Genomic DNA, 13230 nt, shown 5'->3' with positions numbered 1-13230 from the left:
CCTTATGGCAGAGAGTGAAGAGGAACTGAAAAGCCCCTTGATGAAAGTGAAAGAGGAGAGTGAAAAAGTTGGCTTAAAGCTTAACATTCAGAAAACTAAGATCATGGCATCTGGTCCCATCACTTCATGGGAAATAGATGGGGAGACAGTGTAAATAGTGTCAGACTTTATTTTTTTGGGCTCCAAAACCACTGCAGATGGTGACTGCAGCCATGAAATTAAAAGACGCTTACTCCTTGGAAGGAAAGTTATGACCAACCTAGATAGCATATTAAAAAGCAGAGACATTATTTTGCCAATAAAGTCAAGGTTATGGTTTTTCCAGTGTGAGATGTGAGAGTTGGACTATGAAGAAAGCTGAGAGCCGAAAAATTGGTGCTTTTAAACTGCAGTGTTGGAGAAGACTCTTGAGAGTCGCTTGGACTGCAAGGAGATCCAACCAGTCTATCCTAAAGGAGATCAGTCCTGGGTGTTCATTGGATGAACTGATGCTGAGGCTGAAGCTCCAATACTTTGGCCACCTCATGCGAAGAGTTGACTCATTGAAAAAGACCCTGATGCTGGAAAGGATTGGGGGCAGGAGGAGAAGGGTACGGCAGAGGAGGAGATGGCTGGATGACATCACCAACTCGATGGGCATGAGTTTGAGTAAACTCCGGGTGCTGGTGATGGACAGGGAGGCCTGTCGTGCTGTGATTCATGGGGCCGCAAAGAGTCGGACACGACTGAGCGACTGAACTGAACTGAACTGGAATCAATCTAAACATCCATCAAGAGATGGATGGATAAAGAAGATGAGATGCGTATATAATGGGACATTATCCAGTCATAAAAGATGAAATAGTTCCATTTGCAGCAATATGAATGTAGCTAAAGATTGTCATACTGAGTGTAGTATGTCAGACAGAGAAAGACAAATATCATGTGATATCACATTTTGTTGTTCAGTTACTAAGTCTTGTCCCATTTTTTGCGAACTCACAGACTACATCATACCAGGTTTCCCTATCCTTCACTACCTCTCAGATTTTTCTCAAATTCATGTCCATTGAGTTGGTGATGCTAGATGGAATCTACAAAAAAAAAAAAAAAAAAGGTACAGATGGACTTATTTACAAAATAAAAATAGTGTCACAGATGTAGATGAGGAACTTATGATTGTCAAGGGTGAAAGGTGAGGAGAGATAAATTGGGAGGTTGGGATTGACATATACAACTATGGTATATAAAATATGCATGCATGCTCAGTCACTAAGTTGTGTTCGACTCTGCAGCACCAGGATTTTAGCCCAGCAGGATTCTTTGTCGATGGCATTCCCCACAAGAATATTAGAGTATGTTGCCATTTCCTCCTCCAAGGAATCTTCCCAACTCAGAAATGAAATCCTTGCCTCCTGCCTCTCCTGCATTGGCAGACAGATTTCTTACCATTGAGACACCTGAGAAGGCTCATATATAAAATAGATAACTAATAAGGATCTACTGTATAGCACAGGAAACTCTACTCAGTTTTTTTTTTTTTTTTTTGGAGGCTAATTACTTTACAATATTGCATTGGTTTTGCCCTTGACTGACATGAATCCACCACAAGTGTACATGTGTTCCCCATCCTGAATCCCACTGCCACCTCCCTCTCCATCCCATCCCTCTGGGTCATCCCAGTGCACCAACCCTGAGCACCCTGTCTCATGCATCAAACCTGGATTGTTGATCCTTTTCACATATGATAATATACATGTTTCAATGCCATTCTCCCAAACCATCCCACCCTCACCCTCTCCCACAGAGTCCAAAACACTGTTCTATATATCTGTGTCTCTTTTGCTGTCTCACATGCAGGTTTATAATTAGCATCTTTTTAATTTCATATATATACGTTAGTATACTGTATTAATGTTTTTCTTTCTGGCTTTCTTCACTCTGTAAAAGGGCTCCAGTTTCATCCACCTCATTAGAACTGATTCAAATGTATTCTTTAATGGCTCAGTAATATTCCATTGTGCATATGTACCAGTTTTCTTATCCATTTGTCTGCTGATGGAACATCTAGGTTGCTTCATGTCCTGGTTATTATAAACAGTGCTGTGAAGAACATTGGGGTACACGTGTCTCTTTCAATTCTGGTTTCCTTGATGTGTATGTCCAGCAGCAGGATTGCTGGGTCATATGGTAGTTCTATTTCTAGTTTTTTTAGGAATCTCCACACTGTTTTCCATAGTGGCTATACTAGTTTGCATTCTCACCAATAGTATAAGAGGGTTCCCTTTTATCCACATCCTCTCCAGCATTTATTGTTTGTAGACTTTGGATAGCAGCCATTCTGACTGGTGTGAAATGGTACCTCATTGTGGTTTTGATTTGCATTTCTCTAATAATGAGTGATGTTGAGCATCTTATCATGTGTTTGTTAGCCATCTGTATGTCTTCTTTGGAAAAATGTCTGTTTAGTTCTTTGGTCTAATTTTTTATTGGGTCATTTATTTTTCTGAAATTGAGCTGCAGGAGTTACTTGTGTATTTTAGAGATTAATTATTTGTCAGTTGCTTTGTTTGCTATTATTTTCTCCCATTCTGAGAGCTGTCTTTTCACCTTGCTTATATTTTCCTTTGTTGTGCAACAACTTTTAATTTTAATTAGGTCCCTTTTTTCCCCATTTGTTTATTTTTGCTTTTATTCCCAATATTCTAGGAGGTGGATCATAGAGGATCCTGTTGTGATTTATTTCGGAGAGTGTTTTGCCTATGTTTTCCCCTAGGGGTTTTATGGTTTCTGGCCTATGTTTAGATCTTTAATCCATTTTTAGTTTATTTTTTGTGTATGGTGTTAGAAAATGTTCTAGTTTCTTTCTTTTTTTTTCCCTACAAGTCGTTGACCAGTTTTCCCAGCACCACTTGTTAAAGAGATTGTCTTTTCTCCATTGTATATTCTTGCCTTCTTTGTTGAAGATAAGATGTCCATAGTTGCGTGAATTTATCTCTGGGATTTCTATTTTGTTCCATTGATCTATATTTCTGGCTTTGTGCCAGTACCATACTGCCTTGATGAATATTGCTCCATAGTATAGCCTATAGTATAGTCTGGAATCAGGCAGGGTGATTGCTACAAGTCATTCTTCTTTCTCAATATTGTTTTGGCTATTGGAGGTTTTTTCTATTTCCATGCAAATTGTGAAATTATTTGTTCTAGTTCTCTGAAAAATACCGTTGGTCGCTTGGTAGGGATTGCATTGAATCTATAGATTGCTTTGCGTAGTATACTCATTTTCACTATATTGATTCTTCTGATCCATGGACATAGTATATTTCTCCATATATTTCTGTCTTCTTTGATTTCTTTCACCAGCGGTTTATAGTTATATATATATATATATATATATATATATATATATATAATTCTTTCGTTTCTTTAGGTAGATACACCCCTAAGTATTTCATTCTTTTTGTTGCAATGGTGAATGGAATTAATTCCTTAATTTCTTTTTCTGTTTTCTCATTGTTAGTGCATAGGAATACAAGGGATTTCCGTGTGTTGATTTTATATCCTGCAACTTTACTATATTCGTTGATTAGCTCTTGTAATTTTCTGGTGGAGTCTTTAGGGTTTTCTATGTAGGGGATCATTTCATCTGCAAACAGTGAGAGTTTCACTTCTTCTTTACCAATCTGGATTGCTTTTATTTCTTTTTCTGCTCTGACTGCTGTGGCCAAAACTTCCAAAACTATGTTGAATAGTAGTGGTGAGAGCAGGCACCCTTGTCTTGTTCCTTACGTTAGGGGAAATGCTTTCAATTTTTCACCATTGAGGATACTGTTTGCTGAGGGTTTGTCATATATAGCTTTTATTATGTTAAGGTATGTTCCTTCTATCCTTGCTTTTTGCAGGGTTTTTTAAAATTATAAATGGATGTTGAATTTTGTCAAAGGCTTTCTCTGCCTTTGAGACAATCATATGTTTTTGCTGTTTTTTTAATTTTTCAATTCGTTAATGTGGTGTAATACATTGATTGATTTGCGGATATTGAAGAATACTTGCTTCCCTGGGATAAAGCCCACTTTGTCATAATGTATGATCTTTTTAATATGTTGTTGGATTCTGTTTGCTAGAATTTTGTTAAGGATTTTTGTGTCTATGTTCATCAGTGATATTGGCCTGTAGTTTTCTTTTTTTGTGTGGCATCTTTGTCAGGTTTTGGTATTAGGGTGATGATGGCCTCATAGAATGAGTTTGGAAGTTTACCTTCCTCTGCAATTTTCTGGAAGAATTTGAGAGGATAGGTGTTAGCTCTTCTCTAAATTTCTGGTAGAATTCAGCTGTGAAGCCATCTGGTCCTGGGCTTTTGTTTGTTAGAAGATGTATGATTACAGTTCCAATTTCCATGCTTGTGATGGGTCTGTTAAGATTTTCCATTTCATCCTGGTTCAGTTTTGGAAAGTTGTACTTTTCTAAGAATTTGTCCATTTTTTCCAAGTTGTCCATTTTATTGGCATATAGTTGCTGATAGTAGTCTATTATGATCCTTGTATTTCTGTGTTGTCTATTGTGATCTCTCCATTTTCATTTCTAATTTTGTTGATTTGATTTTTCTTCCATTGTTTCTTGATGAGTCTGGCTAATGTTTTGTCAATTTTATTTTTCTTCTCAAAGAACCAGCTTTTGGCTTTATTGATTTTTGCTATGGTCTCTTTTATTTCTTTTGCATTTATTTCTGCCCTAATGTTTAAGATTTCTTTCCTTCTACTAACCCTGGGGTTCTTCATTTCTTCCTTTTCTTGTTGCTTTAGGTGTAGAGTTAGATTATTTAGTTGACTTTTTTCTTGTTTCTTGAGGTAAGTGTATTGCTATGAGCCTTCCTCTTAGCACTGCTTTTACAGTGTCCCATAGGTTTTGGGTTGTAGTGTTTTCATTTTCACTCATTTATATGCATATTTTGATTTCATTTTTTATTTCTTCTGTGATTTTTTGGTTATTCAGCAGCATGTTGTTCAGTTTCCATATGTTGGAATTTTTAATAATTTTTCTCCTGTAATTGACATCTAATCTTACTGCATTGTGGTCAGAAAAGATGCTTGGAATGATTTTTCTTTCTTTTTTTTTTTTTTTAATTTACCAAGGCTAGATTTACGGCCCAGGATGTGATCAATCCTGGAGAAGGTTCCATGTGCATTTGAGGAAAAGGTGAAATTCATTGTTTTGGGGTGAAATGTCCTATAGATATCAATTAGGTCTAGCTGGTCTATTGTATATCATTGAAAGTTTGTGTTTCCTTGTTAGTTTTCTGTTTAGTTGATCTATCCAGAGGTGTGAGTGTGGTTAAAGTCTCCACTATTTTTGTGTTATTATTAAATTCCCCTTTCATACCTGTTAGCATTTGTCTTACATATTGTGGTACTACTATGTTGGGTGCATATAAATTTATATTTGTTATATCTTCTTCTTTGATTGATCCTTTGATCATTATGTAGTGTCCTTCTTTGTCTCTTTTCACAGCCTTTGTTTTAAAGTCTATTTTATATGATATGAGTATTGCTACTCCTACTTTCTTTTGGTCTTTATTTGTGTGAAATATCTTTTTCCAGCCCTTCACTTTCGTCTGTATGTGTCCCTTGTTTTGAGGTGGGTGTCTTGTAGACAACATATATAGGGTTGTTTTTTTGTTTTTGTTTTTTTGTTTTGTGTGTGTGTGTGTATACACTCAGCCAGTCTTTGTCTTTTGGTTGAGGTGTTCAACCCTTTTATATTTAAGATAATTATTGATAAGTATAACCCTGTTGCCTTTTACTTTATTGCTTTGGGTTAGAGTTTATACACCCTTTCTGTGTTTCCTGTCTAGGGAAGATCCTTTAGCATTTGTTGGAGAGCTGGTTTTGTAGTGCTGAATTCTCTCAGCTTTTGCTTGTCTGTCAACTTTTTGAATTCTCCTTCATATCTGAATGAGATCCTTGCTGGGTACAGTAATCTGGGTTGTAGGTTATTTTCTTTCATCACTTAAAGTATGACCTGCCATTCCCTTCTGGCCTGAAGAGTTTCTATTGAAGGATTAGCTGTCATCCTTATGGGAATGCCCTTTTTTATTGCTTGTTGTTTTTCCCTTGCTGCTTTTAATATTTGTTTTTTTGTGTTTGACCTTTGTTAATTTGATTAATATATGCCTTGCAGTGTTTCACCTTGGATTTATCCTGTTTGGGACTCTCTGGGTTTCTTGGACTTGGGTGACTATTTCCTTCCTCATTTTAGGGAAGTTTTCAGCTATTATCTCCTCAAGTATTTTCTCATGGCCTTTCTTTTTTGTCTTTTCTTCTAGGACTACTATGATTCGAATGTTGGGCCATTTACCACTGTCCTAGAGGTCTCTGAAGTTGTCCTCATTTCTCTTCTTTTTTCTCTTTTCTTCTCTGTCTCATTTATTTCTACCATTCTATATTCTACCTCACTAATCCTATCTTCTGCCTCCATTATTCTACTGTTGGTTCCCTCCAGATTGTTTTTGATCTCATTTAATGCATTATTCATTATATATTGACTCCTTTTTATTTCTTCTAGGTCCTTGTTAAACATTTCTTGCATCTTCTCAAGCCTTGTCTCCAGGCTGTTTATCTTTAACTCCATTTTGTTTTCAAGATTTTGGATCATTTCACTATCATTTTTTGTAATTCTTTATCAGGATAATTCTTTATCCATATCTCTTCCTCTTTGGTTTGGTGGGTATTTATCCTGTTCCTTACCTGCTGGGTATTTCTCTGCCTTTTCTTCTTGTTTATATTGTTGTGTTTGGGTGGCCATTCCTTATTCTGGCAGTTTTTGGTTCCTCTTTATTGTGGAGATTCCTTGCTGTGGGTGGGGTTGGACGTGTGGCTTGTTAAGGTTTCCTGGTTAGGGAAGCTTGTGTCAGTGTTCTGGTGGGTGGAGTTGGATTTCTTCTCTCTGGGGTGCACTGAAGTGTCCATTAATGAGTATTGAGATGTCAGTGGGTTTGGTGTGACCTTTGGCAGACTGTATATTGAAGTTCAGGGCTATGTTCTTGTATTGCTGGAGAATTTGCATGGTATGTATTTCTCTGGAACTTGTTGGCCCTTGGGTGGTGCTTGGTTTCAGTGTAGGTATGGAGACGTTTGATGAGCTCCTATTGATTAATGTTCTTTGGATGTAGGAGTTCTCTGGTGTTCTCAGGATTTGGACTTAAGCTTCCTGCCTCTGGTTTTCAGTCTTATTCTTACAGTAGCCTCAAGACTTCTACATCTATACAGCACTGATGATATAACATCTAGGTTAATGATGAAAAGTTTCTTCACAGTGAGGGACACCCGGATAGGTACCCAGAGTTACATGGAGAAGGGAAGAGGCAGGAGAGAGATAGAGGTGACCAGGAGGAGAAGAGGGGGAATCAAAAGGGGAGAGAGCAAGCTAGCCAGTAATCACTTCCCTATGTGCTCTCCACAGTCTGGATCCCTCAGAGATGTTCACAGAGTTACACAGAGAAGAGAAGAGGGAGGAAGGAGACAGAGGTGGCCAGGAGGATAAAAGGGGAATCAAAAGGAGAGAGACTGATCCAGTCAGTAATCAGTTCCCTAAGTGTTCTCCACAACCCGGAACACACAAATAGATTCACAGATTTGGGTAGAGAAGAGAAGGGGGAGGGAGGAGGTAGAGGACATCTGGTGGAGAAAAAGGAGAGTTGAAAGCGGGAGAGAGCAATCTAGCCAGTAATCTAGCTCCCAAGTAAAAATGGGTACTGAAGATTGGGTTCTTAAAAGTACAAAATTGATAACAACACCAAAAAGCAAAGAATAAAAATCTAGAGTAGAGGTTAAATTCTCAGAAATACAATATTAAAGAAAAAAAACAAAGTCACAAAATCTTTATATATATATAAAGTTTGCTTTAAAAATAGGGTCTTTCTTTTCTTTCTTTTTTTTCCCCAAGTAATAGTAGGTTATAAAAATGAAAATTAAAGGAGTAATAGAGGACTTAAAAATAAAAAATAAATTTAAAAATGATGATAGTAAAAATATATCTAGGACTTTCTCTGGTGTTGTTGTGGACAGTGTGGGGTCAGTTCATTTTTAGATAGTTCCTTGATCTGGCTTACACTTCTCAAGATCTATAGGCCCATTCTTTTGTAGTTCATGCTAACTGCAGGGTTTTAATCTATTGCACTTGTCACTGCCAAAGCAGTTCCCTCTGCTTACTTTAGCTTCTTCTGTTTGCTGGCCTCTTAAGTGTCTAATTTCCACCCTGAAACAAGGGGAGCGGTAGTGCTCACTTTTTTTTTTTAGGCTCACTTGTTCAGTCGTGCTGTGGGGAGGGAGGAACACTGCAAACAAATATCACTGGCGTGTGTGGGGTGTGCTCGCAGTGTCTGGGCCACACTGGGTTTGCCCCCGCTCATGGCATGTGTGCTTTCATGGTCTACACTGCTCAAGCTCTAGGTTGCTCTGCCGGGAACTGTCTGAGGCGGGCCCTGGGTTGAGTGCACGTCCCTGGTCTAAGCCACTCAGGTTCAGGTTCTCGGGTTCTCCACAGAGGTTCAGACTTGGTTGGGCCTGCGTTTTGTGCCCTTCCCCCGTCCAAGCCGCTCAGGTGACCAGGTGCTTGGCGAGTGCAGTCGCCCCCAGTTGGGGCTGCGGCTTATCACGTCCCCGTCCCAGCCGCTCAGTTTCCTGGGTGGAAAATGGGCATGCCTTCTCAGGTGTGCCGCATGTCAATTCTGGGGAGCTGGTCTCTGGCTGCGACCCTCTCGGCAGATGTGGATCGTCCAGAATCCCAAGAAGTCTTGGTTAGCAGAGAAGTCTGCTTGCAGTTTGGTATAGGATGCCTCTGTGGGGCTGATTGCCCCCTTCCGGCTCTGGCTTCTCTCGCCTGCCTGTCTCCCGTGGGGGATGGACCACTGTCGGCTAGCTCTGCTCAGTCCTTTGTTCTCTGAACAGGCCTGGTGGTGTCTTAGGTTAGGGCCTTTCACGGGAGAGCTATCCCACAGTCTAGGTTGCTATCTCTAGTTAGTTCCCTCAGATTGCCCTTGTGGCATTCAGGCCTGGTCCTTACACTAAGCAATGCATCTCCCTGTCAAGTCCCGGCTTGCTAGTGGCGGATGCAAGCGTCTGCACTGCTTCTCCGCTGGGAGTTGCCTTTAGGCACATAATCTTTAGGTTTTAATTATTTATTTATTTTTCCTCCCAGTTATGTTGCCCTTTGAGGTTCCAAGGCTAGCCACAGATTCGCCGGTGAGAGTGTTTCCTGGTGTTTGGAAACTTCTCTGTTTTTGAAGACTCCCTTCCCAGGACAGATCTCCATCCCTACCTCTTTTGTCTCTCTTTTTATCTTCTATATTTTTTCCTACCTCCTTTTGAAGACAGTGGGCTGCCTTTCTGGGTGCCTGATGTCCTCTGACAGCATTCAGAAGTTGTTTTGTGGAATTTCCTCAGTGTTCAAATGTTCTTTCGATGAATTTGTGGGAGAGAAAGTGGTCTCCCCGTCCTATTCCTCCACCATCTTAGGACCACCCCCTACTCAGTTCTTTGTAATGACATGTATGGGAAAAGAATCTATAAAAAGAGTTGATATATGTATTTGGATGACTGAGTCACTTTACTCTACGCCTGTAATTAACACAATATTGTGCACTAAGTCAGCTATTCCAATAAAATTCTTTTAAATAAAGAAGTAAAAGGATTGTTTTCCCTAAGCATTACAAGGTCTATATTTATAATTTTCATATAGTATTATTAGTTTGAGCTCTGAATTTTCTGAGTTGTACTTATGTTAATTGAGACAACAGGATTCAGTCTTCTGTGGATTTTTATTTGATGATAAAATCAATATTGATTGCAAAGAAGATTTATGGCTTTCCTTGAATAAACAGAAAAAAATGATGGAGACAATTTTCTTGCAATAACCTTAGATCTTCCTGACTTAAGAAATACATCTTAGTACTTTTCCTCTCAAAAGAATAAAAATAGCAAATATTCAGATGTAAAGCTTGAAAATTTTAATTCATATTTAAAAAATGATATGGGAAGGTTTTCTAAGTTTAGAATAGTGCTTAGAAAACAACATATAAATAAAGTCATTATATGAAATATAATTTTCATATAAAAATGGAACCCAACTTTCAAGGTAATAAAACACATTTTGGAAAACACTTTATCTACTTATCAGAAATGAAAATAACCTAAATTTTCAACAACACGGGGATAATTCAAAAATTATATTATTTTCATAAAATGGACTTTAAATACCTCCTGAATATTTCACATGGAATCATTGTGATGGTGCTAAAATCTCTGGCAGGATAATATTAAATGGAAAAAAAATCAAAGTAAATTTTTAAAAGGACAAGTAGACCACAATTAAAATAAAAGTTTAAAGAAATGAAAAAGGTATGTAAAAAAGACTACAAGAAACCTGTTGCTTTTAATCCTCTATGAGATAAAGATCAGTGACAACTATTCTCATATTTTTATAGGTTTTTAAACTTTGAGCATTATTGCTTTGTAATTAAGCTATTTTAAGAGAACAGCAGAATAGAGGAATTCTAAGCAATGAAATGTAATGATGGCATTTATCCTGTCAGTTTTCAGAAGTCTATTAAAGTCATTGTTTATATTTGTCAACATTTCCAGATTTTTTATCACTCTTCAAAATATATGTCTCTCCAGAATGCAGGCTGACTTTACTAATAGGCTTGTAACCAATGGAGTGCATCATGGTGCTGAGGGTTTCTAAGGCTAGGTAATGAGAGTCAATTCAGATGCTGTCTTATGATCCAATTCATCTTCAGATGACACAAGCTCCCAGCCATTGAGTCTCCCAGTTGAAGTCCCAGATGTTTTAGAGTAAAAAGAAGTCATTCCTACTGTGCTGTATGAATTCCTAACCATACAAAAGGTATGATTTAAAGGGCCTGAGAATCTGTGTAACCCTGTGCTGTGTTGCCTCCTCAGCAAATGTTAATCAATATCTGAAAGCATATGATATCCAGTAACTCCAACCATGAGCATTTTTAGTAGGAATAAAAACAATAAATATAAATTTAATGAAATTTATTTTTTTTAAAGAAGAAAAATCTGCCACTTGAGGTAATGTAGATGAAAATGATGAACACTGTTGAAAGATAAATAAGCCAAATACAAAAAGACAAATACTGAATGGTGTCACTTGTATATGTGTGTGTGTGCACTCAATCACGTCCAACTCTGTGACTCTATAGACTGTAGCCCTCCAGGTTCCTCTGTCCATGGAATTTTCCAGGCAAGAAGACTGAAGTGGGTTGCCATTTCCTTCTCCAGGACATCTTCTCAACCCAGGGATAGAAGCTGTGTCTCTTGAATCTCCTGCATTGGCAGACAGATTCTTTATCACTGTGTCACCTGGGAAGCCTTGTCACTTACATGGAAATTCTTAATAAATAAATAAATAAATAAATGAAAGAAGAAGAAACACATTATAGAAGAGAGAATAGAATGGTACTTACTAGAGGTTGGGGTATGGGGAACAAGGAATGATATTGGTACAAGCTTTAAAGCTTAAGTAATAAACTTACTACAATAAGTTCTGGAGATTTAATCTATAGGGTGGTGACTAAAGTTAATACTGTTTTATGTACTTGAAATTTGCTAAAAGAATAGCTATCAGATGTCCTCAGCTCCTTGCCCCCACATCCACACCAATGCTAAATATGTGAGGTGATGGACATGCTATTTAGTTTAATTGGGACAACAATTTTATAATGTATCTATACAGCAAAACATTGTACTGCATATCTTAAATATATAAAATTGATATTTATCAAAGAGATTTCAATAAAACTGAAAATAAAAGACCAAAAAAAGATTTTAATAGAAAAAATAAAATATTGTAATAGAATAAATAAAACTATCTTTAGTTGCAGATGATATGTCTATCATAGACTATCTCAGAGAATTGACCAAAACTTTTGGTAACTGACTAGCGACTATAGTAAATTTGCAGGACATAAGGTGAATGTAGAGATGGTCAATTGCTTTCCTATATACCAGTAAACCACTGACATTTGATTTTTTTTAAGATAAATAGAATAAAAATGTTGTACTAATGATGTTAAAGGAAAATGTACAAAATAAAAAAAAACTATAGACTTCTGATGAAATAAATCAAAGAAGATCAAAATAAGTGGAGATATTTTATAGTCTAAATGGCACTATTTTTAAGAGGCTAATCTTAACTTTATAGTTTCATTTCAATTTCTGTGAAAATCCTTACAAACTACTTTTAGATATAAAATTACTAATTCTAAATTTATATAAGAAGTAAAATCCCAAGATAGCCAGTAAAATAATGAAAAAAATCAAAGCTGGGTGATTCATTTGTGTTCTTTTAGGAACTATTATCAAGCTATGTTAATCAAGACAACATAACATTGTAACAGAATAGATGGACAAACTTGACCCACACAATATAGTCAATTGATATTTGACAAAGAAATTAAAACAATGTAATACAGAAAAGACATTTTTCTTCAGCAAAAGAACTGGAATAACTGAACTCCATTAAGGAAAAAAAAAAGCTAGACACAGACCTTGCTCTTTTCATAAAAATTGGCTCAAAATGGATCACAAACCTAAAAATAGACCTAAATATAAAAACTGTGTAACTAAAACTTCTAGAAGAAAACATGGGGGAAAGCTATGTGGTCTTATGTTGGTGATGAATTTTTACAAACAAAACTGAAAACATGTTCATGAATTGATAATTTGGGTTTTTTACAATTAAAATCTTCTGCACATATGATATTAAAGTTGTGAAAAGATCAGCCACAGTCATATAAAGAGCACTTTATCTTCAGGAATAAGAAAACAAGCGAAACTAAAAAATGAAGAAAAGAAATCTGAACACTTTCTCAAAAAAGATCTAGAGATGTGAAGTAAGCATGTGACAGTATGACAGTCGCTCAAAAGGATTTGTCATCAGGTAATTACAAATTAAAACAACAATGAGATACCAAAAAATACCCATTTAAATGGCTGAATTAAAAATAAAATGACAGTACCAATTGCTGGAGAGAATGAAGAGCAACAGGTATGCTCATTCATTGCTGGTGGGAATGCAAAATGATAGAGTCACTTTGAAAACAGATTGGCAATTTCTTACGAAGCTAAATATAATCATACAATAAAATCCAGCAATTATATTCTTTGCCATTTGCCCAAACACATTGAAAATTTATGTTCACACAAAAATCTGCACATTCAGAGTAGC

The sequence above is a fragment of the Odocoileus virginianus genome, chromosome 10, assembly GCF_023699985.2.
Source record: "Odocoileus virginianus isolate 20LAN1187 ecotype Illinois chromosome 10, Ovbor_1.2, whole genome shotgun sequence".
NCBI classification, from domain to species: Eukaryota; Metazoa; Chordata; class Mammalia; order Artiodactyla; family Cervidae; genus Odocoileus; species Odocoileus virginianus.
The sequence above is the reverse complement of the archived record's forward strand: the minus strand, read 5'-3'. Positions refer to the sequence as shown.